This window comes from Wolffia australiana, chromosome 11 (genome assembly GCF_029677425.1).
Source record: "Wolffia australiana isolate 7733 chromosome 11, ASM2967742v1".
Lineage (NCBI taxonomy): Eukaryota > Viridiplantae > Streptophyta > Magnoliopsida > Alismatales > Araceae > Wolffia > Wolffia australiana.
The window spans coordinates 13,976,959-13,984,759 of record NC_135845.1 but is presented as its reverse complement, the minus strand read 5'-3'; the positions used below and the strand labels follow the sequence as shown (position 1 = coordinate 13,984,759).

General features: G+C 34.1%; 2 non-coding genes across 2 annotated transcripts; both read right to left on the bottom strand.

The window, feature by feature from the left end:
* Positions 1-7,117: 7,117 nt before the first annotated feature.
* On the bottom strand, positions 7,118-7,212 carry LOC144709960 (small nucleolar RNA snR60/Z15/Z230/Z193/J17). The gene has a single exon (XR_013583174.1). It is a non-coding gene; the product is annotated as a small nucleolar RNA snR60/Z15/Z230/Z193/J17 (small nucleolar RNA).
* A 277-nt stretch (positions 7,213-7,489) lies between these two features.
* Positions 7,490-7,582, bottom strand: LOC144709963 (small nucleolar RNA Z43). The gene has a single exon (XR_013583177.1). It is a non-coding gene; the product is annotated as a small nucleolar RNA Z43 (small nucleolar RNA).
* Between the last annotated feature and the right edge of the window lie 219 nt (positions 7,583-7,801).

Below are 7,801 nucleotides of genomic sequence, written 5' to 3'. Positions count from 1 at the left end.
GGATAAAAAAAGAAATGAAGCTACAAATCACCCTCAAACTCTTTCTACAGATCATTAGATATCATGATTTAAATTTGAATCATTCTCAACTATCCAGTTTTCTTACTCCTCCCTGATCTATGTAGTGGATTGCCACCATGGTATGAAATTTTTGGAAACCCAGGAAAAGTCTTAAGATCATTAAAATAATTAAGAGAAATATATTTTAATTATTAAAAAATTGTAAATATATTCTAACATAGAAATTTATTTTATTTAAAAATTTAATGTCATAATCTTCTTAAAAATTATACTCTGTCTTAAGGTTTACCTTATTTGGAGCTTTGATGTCATAAAAATCTAAAATATATCTTCAGGCTTAGAAAATTTATTTTTTATGAATATTGTGTATGAAAATTCAATAAAATACATAAAATAAGAATGATATTTGAAAATTAGATTACATCATATTTTTCTTGATAACACACATATATGATCATTTTAGTCCAGGTATACAAAAAATTTAATAATTATTGTGCTATCAGCATCCTACCAACTTAATTCATTTTGATTCCCTTAGAAAGTCCATTTAATTCTCACTGGATAGTCCATTCACCTTGGGAACCTAAAAGAAAACATGAAGTGTTAAAAACATCAATTACAACGGTTAGTATGAATATCTTTGTGAACTAATTTCACAAACATGTAAACACTCTTGGAAAGATTTGGTGATCATCATTGAAGCCTACTTCTCACTATGTATGACGCTGTAATCCAAAAGATGGACTCACATTTCTCCTTATCTAGATAAATTTCTAACATGTGGTGGATAGTTAGAGTTCGGGTTTGCCCACTATCCTTCCTCCCACTAGAAAATAAAGATAGGAATTTGATGAACCAAATTTAGTGTAATTTTGATATCATTGTAATTTTTAATTTTCTTTTATCACATAAAATTGATGTTTATATAACTCTATTGGAATTTCTTGTGGTGACTCAGGCCATCTCCACATGGTTGGTGCTTTGAGCCTAAACTTTTTGAGAACCAACATGATGACATTTGTCATTTATATCTATAATTTCCAATTTTTAGTTAACAAATGGACAACATCTGTTTCATAATTTCCTTTCATCATTAGTTCAATGTATAGTGATGACTAGTAGTTGAATATCATTTAATGATATCCACACATTGGTTGTTAGATAGACCTGTCCAAGGTTGGTGAGTTCCTGAGCAAACTGCATCCCCATTTTGCTATAAGCTGCACCAAATTTCTCCTCCACTTTGATGGAGCTTGTAATATGCGTGTCAAAAAATGTGTAGAATTGAGACAACCAAAAACAACCATTGACATCTGCTAGGCTGGGAGGTCCTCGATGTATATTACCCACCAAGCTCCATTTAAGTAGATGCAGGGGTAATCCAGAGAAGGAGATAAGATATGGGGAGAAAGGGAAAGGGATGGAGAAAGATGGAGATAGGGAGAGAACAAGATAGTGAGAGACATAGAGTGAGGGAAAGTCAGGGTGAAAGTTGGATGGGGACAGAGAAGAGGAGAGAGAGAGGAAGAACGAATCTGGACAGGGGAGAGAGGGAGAAGGAGAGAAAGGCAAAGAGATAGAGAGTGATAGGGAGATGGGTAGAGAGAAGGCAAAACACAGGAGAAAACTTGAGAGGGAAAAGAAAAGATGGAGAAGATAAAGAGGGGCAGAGGGAGAGGGATAACTAGAAGCTCAGGAGAAAAGGAGAGAGGGTGGAGAGAAGGTAGAAAGATATATTAGGGGGTGAGTTAATAAGGGAAGGAGCAAGCTCAAGAGGGAAGAGAGAAGGAGAAACATATATGTCTGTTGGTTTTTCAGCCCTCAGAAATAACCTCCAAGAACCTAGATAACTGTACACCTGTCTAGTTTAGACTCAAATAAATAAATATTACCTATTTTTAGTAATAAATCAAATTTTATATAAATACTATGTCGATAGTATTGAGAAAACAAAAAAAATTTATGGTTGTGTCTTTAATGATGTCATTTTAGGCATCAAACAAAAGTAAGGACTTTTTATTTTTTCAGTTTATTTATAACAGATTTTTTTTACATAAGACTGGGAAGACATGATAAAATATGTTTAACCTAAAGAAATTTTTACCATTTTTTTAAGCTGGTAAAAATAACCATGAATTAATAGTTAAAATTAAATCAAAATAATGTGCTAGATCTTCTAGAGGAGACCAGTCTTAGGGATGCAAACCAAAAACGTCTATGACTGACTTGAAACCCAGTTTTTGGCATACCATTTATTGTTTTCTCAATAATATCCCGTGGTATTTATTTACGATTATGAAGTTGGTTTTTTTATGAAACATTTGACAATACATTTATTTATATGACAATATTATTCAGACATCAAATGCATGAACCATGGAAAGTATGTTGAATCAGAGATGTATGTATATGGACCTATCATAAACATGACGTGATATGAGGACTTATCTATTATAAGAATGGACACCTAAGGATTATCCCAATTTTGGGTATGCTTGTAGTTTTAGACGTGGTCACAGGACTACTGTTTGTTACCTGGAATATAAAGAAATAAAGTGTAGACTCTTAGTCATGTGTTGAATCTGAGTGTCAAGTCTTGGCCTCCACCATTAATGAGACTTTAGATACAGAATCTCTTTTGATAAATGGATGCCTTAATGGGTAATCCCAAGTATGACCGCTGAGGGAATAAAACAGTTATATTCATTTCAAGCACTCCAACATGAATCAGGGCATGAAGTTCAATGAGGGGGTTTGTCAATGGGTATGTTTTAGGATTATCAAGGGCTTTATAATGATGTCATATTTTAAAATATCAAAGCAGTTTTTGTACATATTCACCAGTGGCTTGAGAGGTTCATAATATAATCCGCTAGTACTAAGATTAGCCTATTTCACATCCATGTTCCAGCTTGAGGTGGAGTGTGACATTACATTCATCACTTCAACGTCATCCATACAATCTCACTCATTTATTTCCAGTCTCACTTTCTTTGAATAAGGGATGGAGGCCTTCTTAACTTTCAGGAAATTTTTTAAGAGATTGAAGTTCATACAATTTCATATATTTTATGGTTGAATATTGTTGCTAAGTAAATTTCATTCGAGTTATTAATTATGATAACCAATGCGAATTTGTCACAGATAAATATACATATTAATTATTATATTATTTCATGGATCCCAAAACAAAGAATTGTTTATGTCATAGTTAAAGAACATAATTGTATGAGTAACTGTTATCCAGAACTATTAGAGTCATTTTTAGCTATCAATTTTGAATCAACATTCCACTAATTTACACAAGTTTATTTTGATTAAATTCATATTTTACTTCTGTATTTTTTGTATTTTAATTAGCACTGGTATGTGATACACCACAATTCGGGTTAAATAATTCATTCTAAGGCTCTGGTTTATGCAACAATTTCTGTAAACTTTTCCTTGCAATAGGGTAAGGGTCGAATCCACAAGGAGCACGTAATTAAAATATTATATCTTAAAATATATTTTAAAATAATTCTTTTATGAGATTTTATATATTTTCTGGATTTCTAAGTATTTTCTATATAGGAAAATCCATGAAACAAATGAAAACTGGGTGAAACTATTTTAAATGAACAAAATACATATATATATATTTTAGAGAAGTTCTCACAATAAAATATGATTTTTAAAGGAATTTTTGATTATTTTTATGGCAAGAAATAAGATTTAACGTTGAAGAAAACCTTCCCGTGCAAATTGTGGGCGGTGGTGCTTCACAGTAGGAATTGTTCAGTGTTGTTTGATTTGTTGGAAAGTTTGAAGTCTAGGCTATCCTATGGAATATTTACCTGGAGAATTTTTTTACAAAAATGAAATCAAACATCCAGGAGATCATGCAAACCTTGTTGTTAATTTCCCCTAGTGCCAAGTGGTGTTTCTCCAAGAATCCTAATTACCCTTGAACTCTCTTTCCCACACTCTTGTAGAACAAGAATGGATCAAAGAAATCTGATGCACTAGGATTCCAACAACAAGCTGGGAGCGTAAATCCAAGATGAGATATAAAGAGAGGGGAGAAGATAATAAATGGAAGTGACATAACTCTCACAGCGATTGGATTTAATTTCAAGGGTTTGCCGGGCTAGAATTTCTTGATTTTCATCTTGTACCCACATGGCCCCTCCTCATATTTTAAAATAGACTTTTCAAATTCAAATTGTGGGTTAGTTCCACAAGTCTTGCCTTTAGTTGGCCCATTCTTTAAGGAGGTTTGAATGTGCTTCTAAAGTGGGCTTCTTGTGTATTTGGCCTCTTATGGGTGGTATCTGCGGGTCAGCATGTGGAGGCTACCTTTAAGAGCTAACCAAACCTGGGAAATCAGATCATGTTTTTATCCATCTGACCCTTCATCTCTAATCATTAAAAGATACCCAAAGGCCCAAAACTCTATTTTTTACGAGCACCATATGAATAACAATAGTGCAATATCATATCTTAAGGAAAAAAATCGTAAAGATGATAAAAAAGGGGAAAAAATGTTTTCCACTATAACGAGGGAATTAAAAGTAATGTAATGTAATTAGGGTAAATTGGAGGGATACTTTGGACACCAGAAGCCATTCTATAGGCTCACCTTTGACTTGAATCCAATTTGCCCAACTAAAAAACTCCTGCCCGTTGTCTATCATTTCTTTACATTAGTTATAAAGACATAGCGTATAATGCTTTTATTAAGATAAATGAAGGTATTCGTTGGGGTAACCTAACAGGTGGGAATATAGATAATTATGAGTGGAATTATACAACCTACAAGCCAATCACACATTCATGCATCATTTTAGTGCATTAATAAAAATATCCATTTTTTACGAGAAATTTAATAAATATTTCCAAGGATATGTGGAACAATGAGTAATGTACGATAAAACCATATCATGTTGATCTGTTATCCTAAAACACATCTATTAAACATTCATATTTATGGGATGTTGAGTCCATCAAAATATCAAGATACAATAGCACTATCTACTTATAGAAAGAGTTAATTGAATTGATCCATTTAAATCCATGGATGGTTTTATACCAAGGTGTCAACTATGTTGATTGATCTCATGATTCTATAAGTCATATTCATACCAAGTTTCCACTGACGGCTTATGTATTTATAGTTTTTTACTATCGCCTGCGATTTTCTTACCACATGATTGCAAACAGCTTAGTTTGGATGACGGAATATATGTGCATGGTAACTTATTTCAAAAAGTTTCTATGAAACATTATATGAACTCTTGTGTACCTTCTAGACCATGCATTGTAGTTTGTCACTTCACATGTTGGATACTAGACTGATCAATTGGATTAAGTTGGTACATGATTTATTAACATGTACGTTGAAATAGAGAGTGATTAGGCTTATGGAGTCATTAATGTAAGTGTGGAGTGGGCCAAGAGGATCGTACAAATAAAAACACATATGTTAAGTGTAAGGGTATTTCTAAAAAACATGTTAATTATAAAATATGTTTAAAGTCCTTAATAGGAACAACCATTCAAGTCTCTCATTAGGCACCTCTCCTTCTTCATTTTCTTCAGTGTCCTTTGTTCCTGGTGTGACTGGAATGTAGATATGTGACTCCATATTGACTTGGTGAATATTCATGGCTTAAGACTACTCATTTGAGGAATCAAAGTTGGCATATTTGATTTCTCGTGAGGTGAGTTAATACTCATAAGGTCTAATTAAGTTTCTATTTATTATGCTGATAAAATCTTTCATACGGCATCGATCATAGCCTAACCCAGCAATTTAGACAAAGGGAGTGCTGAACTATGGGAGACTTTGCTCTTGTTTTATCTTCTCAATGAAGTCTACCCCCTTTGCATCTTAGTACTTTGAAGGAACCTATATTAGAAGATAGAGGCATTTCTATTTATCTAATATTTAAAATCTCTCACAGATTTATAATATGTTCAGAAGTTTTCTTAAATCATCACAGATGTCATCCTCCTAAAATGTCTATACATATCATAATCATTGCAATCTTTGTGGAGATAACCCTAACTATCTCTGTGAGTGAGAATCAAAAATTGAGTTATTTTTTTTAGTGAACAGATCATATGCCTAAAAGACACTTAAGAATTCTATGTATCACCTTATCTTTATCTCTCTGCATCCTCCACTCTCGCACTTTTTGCCAAGTATATCTCCATTATATACTTGCTAGTGAAAATGGAGATGTTAAAGTATTTCTTTCTAACAATCCCACAGTCGTTTCCACTCACAGTCGTTTCCGCGGCGGTGGAAGCAAGTCAAGTGACAGTGCTACTCACACTCTGACTACTGGATCACAGTTCATTAACCAGACTTGGTGGTCTGTCTCCTTATAGCTAAACTATACAATTGTATTATCTATGTATGTTTTTGCTCCTCTGTCAACAAACAAGAAACTTCCGAAGAAAGATATGATCATTCTATTCATTAAGGGGCATAGATCTCGGCATATTTGTTCAGTCAATCACCAAGTAATGTCTCCCAAAACTGTGCAAGCCTTCGACATATCAATAGAGACTCATTTAGTGTCTACTGGGAAGACCCATCAAGTACTCTGGGTCCTGAGACTTGTGACCCATGTGCTCATACTTGATCATATAAATTATATATATTATATAAACTTGTAACCCATCAAATATATAAATTACTATCTGGGCTTCGCATTTGATCATGCTAGTAAAGATCGATGTTCTTGTTTAGGTACTACAATCACTGGTCATCATCAAGAGACCGAATTATTATTTCATTCGCGTTTGATCATGCTTCTTGATTATATAAATTACAATCACTGGTCTTCATCGATGTTCTTGTTAGTATAAATTACTATCAGGGTTTCGCATGTGATCATGCATGTAAAGATCGATGTTCTTGTTCAGGTGTCAAATCCTATATAGGTATTACAATCACTAGTATTCATCAGGAGACCAAATTATTATTTTATTCGCGTTACGCGCTCCAACTCCAAAAGTAAGCAAATCAAACCTGTAATCTAAATCCGAAAAGTTGAACAGAAAATGAAAAAAAACAAACTAATAAAATTATGAAAGGATGGTCTCGCTCGGTCGTCAGATAGGAGCGAAAGAATTTGTATTAATCAACAATCTCTCATCGAGATTATCATGTGAACTATGCATACACATCACTCGACTTCAAGCCATCCAATAAAACTCAAAGAAAGACGAACAACGATGAATTGTAATCGCCGAAAAAATCCACAATTCTAGTCTAATAGACACAGTATTGAACGAATCTTTAAGCGGATTGCGTCGACGGCCTCATAGAGAAGATTAGACTTTCCACACAGAGAGTTCGGACATATGCTTGTCATTCTAATTGATTGAATCATCGGCCAACAACACGCGGATCAAATCAATCTTGAAAAACAATCCGAAAATAATAAAAAGAGCCAAGTGTTTAGGGATTTGAGTACGGCTCGGAATATGGGTGGTGATATAACAGGATGGTCGGCAAGGCTTACGCCATTACGACGAACGAGACCTTCACGTGAAATCATCATCGCCGTGTACCCAAACATGAAATCAAACAGCGAATCGAGAAATCTCACCGGCGAAGACGAAGCAGAAATGAAGATCAGCGAAGCCCTAGAAAATCGTTTTTGAATGGGGCCTCTGGGACGTTTATATAGGCGAGCGATTTCGAGAGAGAGTAATCGCAACCGTCCATTCTAATCATGTGATGACAGGGGCCCAGATTGATGCGGTGATCTCTTTTGAAACTTCA